Source organism: Oncorhynchus nerka, linkage group LG9a, assembly GCF_034236695.1.
Source record: "Oncorhynchus nerka isolate Pitt River linkage group LG9a, Oner_Uvic_2.0, whole genome shotgun sequence".
NCBI lineage: Eukaryota > Metazoa > Chordata > Actinopteri > Salmoniformes > Salmonidae > Oncorhynchus > Oncorhynchus nerka.
The window spans coordinates 62,277,612-62,290,631 of record NC_088404.1 but is presented as its reverse complement, the minus strand read 5'-3'; the positions used below and the strand labels follow the sequence as shown (position 1 = coordinate 62,290,631).

The 13,020-nt window shown below is 39.5% G+C and overlaps 1 protein-coding gene across 1 annotated transcript in view; it reads left to right on the top strand.

The window, feature by feature from the left end:
* The first annotated feature begins 1,301 nt into the window (after nucleotides 1-1,301).
* Nucleotides 1,302-13,020, top strand: part of cpt1ab (carnitine palmitoyltransferase 1Ab (liver)) — a 74,403-nt gene continuing 62,684 nt past the window's right edge. Inside the window, 1 exon segment of the mRNA XM_029668819.2 lies at nucleotides 1,302-1,433. The gene's annotated coding sequence lies outside the window, so the exon portion shown is untranslated.

Below are 13,020 nucleotides of genomic sequence, written 5' to 3'. Positions count from 1 at the left end.
ATTTTCAGTCTCCTGAGGGGGAATGGGTTTTGTGGTGTCTTCTTCAAGACTCTCTTAGAGCAACCTGGTGACCTAGAGGCCGGATTGGGATTATACGTGACAATCATGGAAAAGAAAAGACCTGTCTATTTGTGAAGAAAATTTACTCATAGGCCTAGAAACATGTTTTTTAAATTATATGAGCAAAACATATTCAATTTTATTTGGAATGGCAAGCCAAATTAAACAGGCCTATTAATATAATGAATATTAATTCGGAGGGCAGAAATATTCAATATTAAAGCATTAGACATCTCACTAACGACTTTAGTCATACAAAAGTTCATTTAAATCTGAGCTGGTTCTTTAGCAGATTAGTAAGAATGTCTCACCCCATGGTCAATAATGGCCCTTTCCCCTTTATTCAAATTACAAGCTCTCACTTTCAGTTATTTCGTTATCCAAAATATCATTTTTTTTTTAAACAAGCCATAGAAAGTTGGTTGAAATTTCAGTTTAATCCACCAGAAAAGACCGAACAAATATTACAACAAACATTATGGTTAAACTCAAATATACTAATTGATCAAAAAAAATAAAAAAGGTACTATCTTTGTAAATACTTTAATAAATAGGACCGGTGGAGTTATGTCACACATGCAGCTAACAAAAATATATGGAAATGTCTGCTCTGCCCAAAATGGCAACCAACTAATTGCAGCATTACCGCAAAAATAGAAGAGGAAAGTGGAAGGGGGAGAAGTAAGGAACTTGTCTGTCGGCCCTGATTAAAGAAAATTGTGGTGAGTAAAATAGTATACTAGTTTCATGTAAGGACCAGAAAATCCCAGCTGTGCCAAATATAGCCAAATAGTTGGGAAGAGATTTTCGATGTACCGATTCCATGGCACATGTTTATGAACTGAACTGACCGCTGCGCCACTCGGGAGCCCTTGATGACAGCTTTGATGCCTAGCAATCAACAAATGTACATTGTTTAAAGCACACTTATGCCTCAGTCACAAATGACAGCTCCAATAAGCACCTCATGGTGAACTAAAGGCTTGTAGAATCATGACTCTTTCGAGTTTTCAGTTAATCGTTCGCTGATAAGGGGTCCTGCGTGCTCTGGACATTACTGACTCAAATGAACGAAATGAGTCGAAACATTCGTTCTCTTGACTGAACGAGTCGAAAAGATCAGAGTCAGTAAAAAGAGCCGAACTGCCCATCAATTGTGTCCGTTTGGCCTCTCCAAAGAAGAAGAAAAAGAAGAGCTAATGTGACGTTTCAAACTGGGCGGTCTCTGCAAGTCCTCACTTTCCATTCATACGGCGCCTTGCAACTGTCAACGTCGAGGGAGGTCTAACCAAGCCTCACAACCTTGGACACGTTCAAAGAACGTCCTCTTTTACATTTTGCGTTGCTAATATACACGTTTGGAGAAAGGGCTGGTGAGTAAAATCATACTTTGTTTGAGTCTGTTTTGTTTTGTTCGATTATAGCAGTTTTCGAAGTGTGGCTGCAGTCAAACAATAAAGTAAAAATTGGCTATATCGTTAAAACACACACAAAAAAAGTTTTTTGGTCTTAAAGTAAGGTTGGGGTTTAGGCATAACTTTAGCAGTGTGGTTAAGAGAAACTGTAGAAATAGGCGGGGTTTAGTCATTATTATGACTTTGTGGCTGTGGTAACTAGTGACGACCCCGGTACGGGGGAATCTCTGACGTTACATTTTGTATTCAGTCTTCAGCGTAGTGAAATGGTCATACAAAAATATTTTACTACTATGAGGCGTTTGTAAAGAAGACAATCGCCTATAGACCTAAATTCGCAATGAGCCATAGGTGTTTATGAAACGGAAGTGTTTATAAACCAAGTTTAAGTTAAATACTTAGATCTAGTATTTTGACCTTTGTTTGCACTTACTCCTGGGTCATAACTACCATATATGACACTTGAATAAAACCATGTTGTTTGTGGATGTGTTCACGCAGGGCTCATCTGCGAAAGAGACCATGGTCTCATCATGACTCCCTAGAAATGTTAAACAAATAAATATATATTTGTTTGACTATCTCTCCAATGTAAGGAATCTGTGTTGAAAAGACACTATTTGGATATAAATACAGTAGGCCTACCATTCATGTAATGGCATTTTGACAGCAAGAGGACACAATCTTGTTTCACAACAAAACCAGCAGGTTTCCTATCAATGAATCGCTGAACTGTTGTTGGGATCATTACACTGCTATTGGGCAGGAGTCCAAATAAGAGGTCATTCATTCTCTAACAGTCTCATTGGCAAATACTTTATTATTCCCCAAGTTTGTTTACATTTTTAGCTGCAAAGCTATTGTCTAAACGTTGCTACAATGTCAAAGGGGACACCTGCCCTCTGTACACATGTAACCTCCAAATAGAGAAGAGGAAGGTCAGAGAGAGTACAGTACAGGTGTGTGTCCTTTGAGGGCCTTATGCAAGGCATTGATCAATCATTAGGCACTGCATTAGATTATCTAGCTTTATACCTTCTTACATTGACTAAAGTTAATTTAGGTTGACTCAGAAACACTGAATTATAGCCTATTCCAATCATAGGGAAATGCTGACCCCATTTTACTCCAAGTGGCCTGTAATTCAACCCCAGAGAAACATATCCAATAATATTTCCCATGTGAGGTATTTTAAGATACAAATGTGTATTATGTGCGTGAATGAGTAAAAGAAGAAACCTATAGCTCATGATGAGAACATATTTTTCTTTCGTTTTAGTATAAACAAACAAGATTGCGATTACATTTGAATGGATCCCGTTTTTATGCAGTTATTCCATCACATAATACTATTTACTTTATTATCGTGGCTTATTACACGTTCACCCAAGTATAATAATAAACAACGTAGCCTATTATCGCAGAGTATGATGGCTATAATGTTGCGAGTTATTCGTTATTCGTTTGCCTAGAATTCGAGCGCAACAGCTCTACGACCTTTCCCCCAGTTTCCAGTAGCACAGTCATGTGATCACGGGAACCCATCTGGGGGAAGGGAAAGTGGCTGGTGAAACACAAGCTGAATGGAAACACAACTGCGTCGTTGCTGGCTGCCTTAGGTACCCAGAAATATGTCCTTCATAAGCTGACTACAGAGTCAATGCGCGCATGATGATTTTGTCCATCCACACCAGAGGCGATCATGACACGCAGGTTAAAATATCGAAACCAATTGTGAACCAACGATACTAATTTGGGGGCATACCGAAACACACATTTAACATTAATGGCCATTAAGATAGCTTGCTTTTTCTAGCCACTTTGTCCTGGGAGATGAACTGAGCTGACACGGTAAAAAATCGGTCGTTCTGCCCATGAACAAGGCAGTTAACCCCCTGTTCCCCGGTAGGCCGTCATTGTAAATAAGAATTTGTTCTTAACTGACTTGCCTAGTTAAATAAAGCTTGAATAACAAGCTGGACACACCTACTCATTCCAGGGTTTTAATTTATTTGTATTATTTGCTACATTGTAGAATAATAATGAAGACATCTAAACTATGAAATAACACATGGAATCATGTAGTAACCAAAAAAGTGTTAAACAAATCAAAATCTATTTTATATTTGAGATTCTTCAATGTAGCCAACCTTTGTCTTGATTGACAGCTTTGCACACTCTTGGCATTTTCTCAACCAGCTTTGTGAGATAGTCACCTGGAATGCATTTCAATTAACAGGCGTGCCTTGTTAAAAGTTAATTTGTGGAATTTATTTCCTTCTTAATGTGTTTGAGCCAATCAGTTGTGTTGTGACAAGGAAGGGGTGGTATACAGAAGATAGCCCAATTTGTTGAAAGGCCAAGTCCACATAATGGCAAAAACAGCTCAAATAAGCATGACAGTCCATTATTACTTTACGGCATGAAGGTTAGTCTATCCGTAAAATTTCAAGAACTTTGAATACTTCTTCAAGTGCAGTCGAAAAAACCATCAAGCACTATGATGAAACTGGCTCTCATGAAGATCGCCACAGGAAAGGAAGACACAGAGTTACCTCTGCTATAGAGGACAAGTTCATTAGAGTTACCAGCCTCAGAAATTTCAGCCCAAATAAATGCTTCACAGAGTTCAAGTAACAGACACATTGCAACATCAACTGTTCAGAGGAGACTGCGAGAATCAGGCCTTCATGGTCGAATTGCTGCAAAGAAACCACTACTAAAGGACACCAATAATAAGAAGAGACTTGCTTGTGCCAAGAAACATGAGCAATGGACATTAGACCAGTGGAAATCTGTCCTTTGGACTGATGAGTCCAAATGTGAGATTTTTGGTTCCATCCACCGTGTCTTTGTGAGACACAGAGTAGGTGAGTGGATGATCTCCGCATGTGTATTTCCCACTGTGAAGCATGGAGGAGGAGGTTTGATGGTGTGGGGGTGCTTTGCTGGTGACACTGTTTGTCATTTATTTAGAATTCAAGGCATACCACAGCATTCTGCAGCAATACGCCCATCCCATCTGGTTTGCGCTTAGTGGGACTATCATTTGTTTTTCAACAGGACAATGACCCAACACACCTCCAGGCTGTGTAAGGGCTATTTGAGCAAGAATGAGAGATGGATTGATGAAGTGCTGCATCAGATGGCCTGGCCTCCACAATCATCTGACCTCAACCCAATTGAGATGGTTTGGGATGAGTTGGACCGCAGAGTGAAGGAAAAGCAGCCAACGTGCTCAGGATATGTGGGAACTCCTTCAAGACTTTTGGAAAAGCATTCCAGGTGAAGCTGGTTGAGAAAATGCCAAGAGAGCTGTGGGTGGCAAAGGGTGGCTACTTTGATGAATCTAAAATATTGATAATATTTTGATTTGTTTAACACTTTCTTGGTTATTATATGATTCCATATGTGTTATTTCAGAGTTTTGAGTTTCAGAGTTTCAGAGTTTTGATGTCTTCACTATTAATTTACAATGTAGAAAATTGTAAAAATAAAGAAAAGCCTTGGATGAGTACTTTTTTTTAGCTGGATCTTTGTATAATTTTTTACACAGAGTCTTACAAAATCGTGTACCTCTACGCTGGCGATTAATCCACAGATAAAAAGAAAAACCTACTTAGGTTTTTAGTTAGTTATCTTAATTGAATCTTTCTTAATTGATCTTTTAAGCCTCCAGTGGGTTTGTATCTTCCTGACGTCCAATAAGGAGGGGACTTGAAGCGCACCGAGCTGCTCAAATAAAACCAACCAAGTTCTATTTTAACGCCTGGCTACGCAGACGCTCGTTCAAGCGCGTCAGCGTATGGGTGAAATGATTGAATAACATGTATGTGTACATTTATTTTGCAACCTGGCCAGGGAGGTTTGCATATCATGCCCATACGCATCGTGATATATTTCATTACACTGTATGAAAAGAGGAGCGCCTGTCTCTTATTTTTGGAGATTGGAAAATATGACATTTTCATTAAAGACATGATAAGTAAATTGTTTCAAGTAATAATAGAACATGTTTTTTTAAAGTTACTTTTTCCTCAACTTGTTTCTCTAACTTTAAAGTAGGTTAAGCTAGCTTGCACTGCAGAGTAGCTATATCTATCTAGCTAAAAAAAACTAGGCTAGGTTGAAGATACCAATGTAGCTAGCAACCTCCACCTAAAAATTATTATTAAAAACATTTCATTACCATCACAATAAACTTAACGGGAGGCAACAGTCATATAATATAATTGGCTTAGCAGCCAATGTGTATTATTTAACATTACTATTAAAATAGTACTCACTTATATGAATGGTTAATGGTTTACAAGTTGCTAGCTATTCCATAAAGCCATCACCGAAAGCCACATATTTTCATCTTCTGTGGTTTGGCAACTTCCTGTTCTTCGATGGACTCTGGCTGGACAGAAGACGACGCAAAGTTTGAACAATTTCAAAGTATGCAGTATACGTCTAGCAATGGAGCCTTTAACAGCAAGGAGGCGTTGCTATTACAATTATGGGTAATGTGAACAAGGCTTCAGGAGATTTCAACCAGAGAGGAAGAGGCGACGTGAAAGGTTTTACTCCACCCAAATCTGTCCACGAAAATAAGCCCAGGCAGTGAGGAATTTTTGTATGGAGGTCAATGAGAGAGTGTCAAATTTGGTAAACAGAAAATAGCTAATTTGCTATGTGAGGCTTATTTGATTTAATATAAGTTTCATAATGGATGGGTTGTTACAAATGCACTGATATAAGTGGACATGTGGCATTTAGGCCATTTAAAAAAAACAATTTCATATCGGAGTTGTCATAAATATAGATAGAGGACTCATTATGGCTTCAACCCGTTATAGCATAGACATTGCCATTGAAGGCTTCCACCATTTTAAAGTCGTCAGCTGGATGGGGATTCCTATGAGTTGAGAGCAATCAGCCAATGAAGAAGCAAATGGACTACTTTAAAATGGAGATATACTCAATGGCCTTGCCCATGCTGTCACAGACGCAAGAATGGCACAGATACAAAGAGGAGTCCACTTTCGATCACGAAGGCCTTTTGTTCACACAAGTATCTGCCCTCTCATTAGCTAGAATGGTCCCACCTGATCTCGTCTCCTCCTGCCCGTCTTCCATCTTTGAGGACATGTATTTCCATTGTTAGAGCGGTCACTTGACTATCTTGTCAATAAGACAATCTTTGCTTCAATACTGGATTGCTTTAATGGGTGTTGAGCAACAAAACTAATCTGTGCACAACTACAGTATGGGGCAAAACAGACGGGTTTGGCTTAGAATGTTCACATGTGCACTATATTTTGTTTCCAATGTTTATTGAAATGTTTCTCTCAAATACATCTACCTAGAGGATTTTAGCCATGTTAATATAGATGTGTCATCAGTCAAAACAACTCAAAACAAGACATGTTATCAAGATCAACATTTTTAAATGTAACCTTTTATTTAACTAGGCAAGTCAGAACAAATTCTAATTTACAATGACGGCCTACTCTGGCCAAATCCGGACAACGCTGGGCCAATTGTGGCCGCCCTATGGGACTCCCAATCCCAGCCAGATGTGATACAGCCTGGATTCGTACCAGGCATTATAGTGACACCTCTCGCACTGACATGCAGTGCCTTAGACCGTTGGCCACTCAGGAGCCCAGATAACACGATAAGATAAAACGAGCCACTTACAATTCTCCACATGGCAGTTTCTAGTCATTGTTGCTAGCTATCTGGCCATCCAGAATCACAACAACACACATCCTCCTGCCCCATTGAAGCGTGCACATCGTTTGAATCGAAATGCAGACATTTTGTCTCGAACATGTGAACTTTCATGTGCCTTAATAACAAACTTGTATGCTATCTGTAAATACAAATACAATTATTAAATTATGAGCTTTGTTGGTTAAGCCACAGAAAAAGTTAGAAACCTTTCAACTAGCCATGATTGTCTGAGATAATGAGTGGGCTGGACATGCCGAGAGAAGATTGGCTACCATATTGAATGTCGTCTGTCTATTTGAGCTTGTCAGTCTGTGTTGTGAATCCTGTCGAATGCGGCTTTAACCTTTTTGGGATAGGGGGCAGCATTTTCACTTTTGGATGAATAGCGTGCCCAGAGTGAACTGCCTCCTACTCTGTCCCAGATGGTAATATATGCATGTTATTATTAGTATTGGATAGAAAACACTCTGAAGTTTCTAAAACTGTTTGAATGATGTCTGTTAGTATAACAGAACTCATATGGCAGGCGAAAACCTGAGAAAGAATCCAACCAGGAAGTGGGGTTTGTAGTTTTTCAAAGCTTGGCCTACCGAATACACAGTGTCTATGGAGTCAAGCTGCACTTCCTACGGCTTCCACTAGATGTCAACCGTCTTTAGAAACTTGTTTCAGGCTTCTGCTATAAAGGAGGGGGGAATGGAAGCTGAATGAGTCAAGGGTCTAGCAGAGTGTCTCAGGCTCGTGACGCGCGCTCCCGACAGAGTTAGCTCTCAATCCAGAAGTGCCCCAGGTTTTGAAAGCACTGCGTTCCAATGACTCCCTATTCAGCTGTGAATGTACCATCAACGAGCTTACGCTTTCTACGTATTCCCCAAGGTGTCTACAGCATTGTGACGTAGTTTTACGTATTTCTGTTGAAGAATAGCCGTAGGCAGCCACATTGCGTAAGTGGTCACATGGTGGCTCCGAGAGAGATTCTCGCATAAAATACAGAGGTAGCCATTACTCCAATCCGTCAGAGTGAAAAACGAATTGGCCCGACTGATATATTATCGAATAGATATTAGAAAAACACCTTGAGGATGGATTCTAAACAACGTTTGCCATGTTTCTGTCGATATGTCGATTCTATCGATATGTTTCTGTCGGCGTTGTGGTGACTGCAATTTCCGGGCGATTTCTCAGCCAAACATGAAGAACAAACGGAGCTATTTCGCCTACAAAAATAATATTTTGGGAAAAAATGAACTTTGGCTGTCTACCTGGGAGTCTCGTGAGTGAAAACATCCGAAGTTCATCAAAGATAAACGATTTAATTTGATTGCTTTCTGATTTCCGTGACAAGTTTGCCTGCTAGCAAGGCATAATGCTATGCTAGGCTATGATAAACTTACACAAATGCTTGTCTAGCGTTGGCTGTAAAGCTTATTTTGAACATCTGAGATGACAGGGTGATTAACAAAAGGCTAAGCTGTGTTCCAATATATTTCACTTGTGATTTTCATGAATAGGAAGATTTTCTACGAAGATTTATGTCCGTTGCGTTATGCTAATTAGTGTCAGATGACGATAACGGTCCTGTTGACAGGCTGGGCGTCACTACAGGTTAAGGAGAAGTCTATCTTTAATTCTGTGAATAACACTTGTATTTTTTATCAATGCTTATTATGAATATTTCTGCAAAATCACCAGATATTTTGGAATCAAAATATTACTGCACGTTACGCGCCAATGTAAACTGAGATTTTTGGATATAAATATGCACATTATCGAACAAAACATACATGTATTGTGTAACATGATGTCCTATGACTGTCATCTGATGAAGATCATCAAATGTTAGTGATTCATTTTATCTCTATTTCTGCTTTTTGTGACTCCTATCTTTGGCTGGAAAAATGGCTGTGTGTTTTTTTAAACTTGGCTATGACCTAACATAATCATATGTTGTGCTTTCGCTGTAAAGCATTTTTTAAATCGGACACGATAGGTAGATTAACAAGATGTTTATCTTTCATTTGCTGTATTGGACTTTGTGAAAGTTACATATTTGTAAAAAAAAATATTTTAGAATTTCGCACGCTGCCTTTTCAGCGGAATGTTGTCGAGGGGTTCCGCTAGCGGAACACCTGCCCTAGAAAGGTTTTGTGTAGTGCAGCTTCAAACGTGTTGCTCTCCATTTTCTGGAGGATCAAGTTTTGAAATCAGTGGAATTAGAGTATGATAGCTAAAGAGATGGAGAAAACAGCTGTCTCCGGATTACATCTTCAAACTAAGTGCAACCGTGGTATGGCATTCCTGACAGGGAGACGCGTCCATAATACATGTTGATGTATACAGGTAAGGTAGTCTAGCATTAGCTAGCTTCCTTTTCAGATATTACACCTTTCTAATTTTGACATAAAGTGGTTTCATTTCAAGCTAAAGTGTACTGTTAGCTAGCTAGCTAACGTTAGCTGGCTGGCTCCCTAGCTGACATTATTATTTGTTTCCCAGAGCCGTTTGCTTTTCTAGTTAGAGCCTAATGTTAGGAAGTGTTGCACTTAGGCAGTGTTGGTACTTTGTTCATTGTTGTTTAACTATCTAACGTTAGCAGGCTGGCTCGTTAGCTAACGTTACGTGTGTACAACACCCGTTGAATATGGCCGGTGTCAGTAAACGTCTGCAAAAGGTCATAATGAAATTGTTGCCAGCAGAGCTGGTTAGGCGTGTTTTCATGTTATCCAGAGGTAAAGAAATTATCGCCCAGAGCATCAAGTGTGCGCTCTGAGCAAAACGAGATGGGTGGGGTGTGAATGATGCTGAATGGTTGTAGACAAAGAGAAGCTCTTCACTAGATACCAAAACATTCAAAGAAGATTTTCTGAAAAGTGAGTTTACAAGTAGATCAACTTTCAAAGCAGAATTACTTTCCCATTGTTCCTCAAATGCAGTGTACGATATACCATTTTGTAGCTCCGAGTCTCTACTTTTATCCAATGTAAAAAAATATATAAAAAAATCACATTTTGCTATATAAGACCGACTCCAGGAGGTGAGTTACATAGTGGCAGTTAATTAAAAAATTAATGGAATCATTACTCCTGGCTTCCCAGCTAACACACATACAGTGCAGATACATTCTTAAAATGTCTTATTCTACACTTTTATCACAGCGCTGGCAAACCATGGTTGACCAACTCCCTGACCAAAATGGCTGACCTATAGAGGTCAGTGGGGTGGGCCATGTTCTAACAAATAATAGTATCATATTCAGTCACATGCAATGCCACTTTGTAAAGATATGGAACATTATCTTTCTCTGAATCCCAGACACACTAACATGCCTACACGGCAATGTTATGTGTAACATGTCATACCAGTACAAATGGATGTCTGTAGCATGCTTGCTCCACATCAATTGAAGTTCTCTCTGTGACCTCTGTTCAATTATTAGCTAGTTGTATTGTAAGATGTGGCATACACTTCTCAAATCAATTCAGATAGTTTAGGCTAATAGTAGCATTCTGCATCTTATTTCAACCCTTTGTTGTTAGCTTTTCCCAACTGCATGTCTTTCAAGAGAGCTTGTGAGTGTCAGGTTTCAGGAACGAGACAAGTTGTTATAGTAATGTGGGACTGTAATTGAAGGACTTTTATTGTGATAGTGGATGCTGTGGCGCTGACTATAAAGAGCAGGGGTTTCTGGGATAGCTTCAGTTTAGAGTTTGGTGTCGTAGCATGTGCCAGCGCTCTGATCATGTGATTTATCCTTATTTTATTTGTCCCCTGAAGGTGTGTGGTTGCTCTTATTGAACCTTCGAGTCTATATCTGAAGTCGCAGTGTCCATGGATTGTCATTCTTTACCCCGGCCTTACAGTAGCTGAACAGTCTTTCTCATGCGCTATGAGACATGAATATCAAGTACTGTAAAAATAAAATAAAACAGAGATTCCAATGTGTATGGTTATAGCCTAGGCCTGTAGGCCTAGTGTTTCCCCAAATGCATTTAGCAATGGCGTGCCGCTGCTTTGGTCCAGGGTAGGCCATTGGTCCAGGGTAGGCCATCATTGTAAAGATGAATTTGTTCTTAACTGACTTGCCTAGTTAAATAAAGGTTAAATAAAAAAAATGATTTGTCTCACTCCCTCCTACAAAAACAAACAGCTAACTATACCCATCGAAACAGATGAAGAATTATTTGAAACCTGTTTGACTAAATTGCATATAGTGTCATCTTTGCAATCTTTTACTTTCAACATCCTAAATAAATAAACAATAGTTTATGATGCATTAAATCTGTAAACGGTTGTGCCACATACAGTACTTAGACTTCTTACCATCTATAAAAAGTAATCTGACTATGGGTCTTGAAGTGTGTGTAACCTATATAGTCTTTATGGTTATAATCTGACCCATCTATGATCATATTCATGAATATATTTTATGCACTCTATCCTGTCTGATTATCCATCAGTCTGACATAGAGTGCATTCTAAAAGTATTTACACCCCTTGACTTTTTCCATATTTTGTAACGTTACAGCCATATTGTAAAATAGATTACATTGTTTCCCCCCTCATCTATCTACACACAATACCCCATAATGAAAAAGCAAAAACAGGTTTTTAGAAAAATTTGCTAATTTATAAACAAACAAGTGAAATCACATTTACCTAAGATCCTATCAAGCTCTGTCAGGTTGGATGGAGAGCGTTGCAGCACAGCTATTTTCAGGTCTCTCCAGAGATGTTCGATGAGGTTCAAGTCCGGGCTTTGACTGGGCCACTCAAGGACATTCAGAGACTTGTTCCGAAGCCACTCCTGCATTGTCTTGGCTGTGTACTTAGGGTCATTGTCCTGTTAGAAGGTGAACCTTTGCCCCAGTCTGAGGTCCTGAGCGCTCTGGAGTGGACAGGTTTTCATCAAGGATCTCCCAGTCCTTGCGCTGAAAAACATCCCCACAGCATGATGCTGCCACCAACATGATTCACCATAGGGATGGTGCCAGGTTTCCTCCAGACGTGGCACATGGCTTTCAGGCCAAAGAGTTCAATCAATCTTGGTTTCATCAGACCAGAGAATCTAGTTTCTCATGGTCTGTCCTTCAGGTGCCTTTTGGCAAACTCCAAGCGGGCTGTCATGTGCCTTTTTTCCGAAGAGTGGCATCCGTCTGGCCTCTCTACCATAAAGACCTGATTGGTGGATTGCTGCAGAGATATTTGTCCTTCTGGATGGTTCTCCCATCTCCACAGAGGAACTCTAGAGCTCTGTCAGAATGACCATCAGGTTCTTGGTCACCTCCCTGACCAAGGCCCTTCTCCCCCGATTGCTCAGTTTGCGGCCAATTCTAGGAAGAGTCTTGGTGGTTCCAAACCTCTTCCATTTAAGAATGATACTGTGTTTTTGGGAACCTTCAATACTGCAGAAATGTTTTGGTAGATCTGTGCCTAAACACAATCCTGTCTCAGAGCTCTGCGGACAAGTCCTTCGGCCTCATGGCTTGGTTTTTGCTCTGACATGCACTGTCAACTTTGGGACCTTATATAGACAGGTGTGTGCCTTTCTAAATCATGTCTAATCAATTGAATTTACCACAGGTGGACTCCAATCAAGTTGTAGAAACATCTCAAGGATAATAAATGGAAACAGGATGCATGTGAACTCCATTTTGAGTCTCAAAGCAAATGGTCTGAATGCTTATGTAAATAAAGTATTTATGTTTTTATTTGTAATAAATTAGGCAAAAATGTATAAAAATCAGTTTTTGCTTTGTCATTATGAGGTATTGTGTGTAGATTGAAGATTGATGAGGATTTATTTTATATACGTTTTAGAATAAAA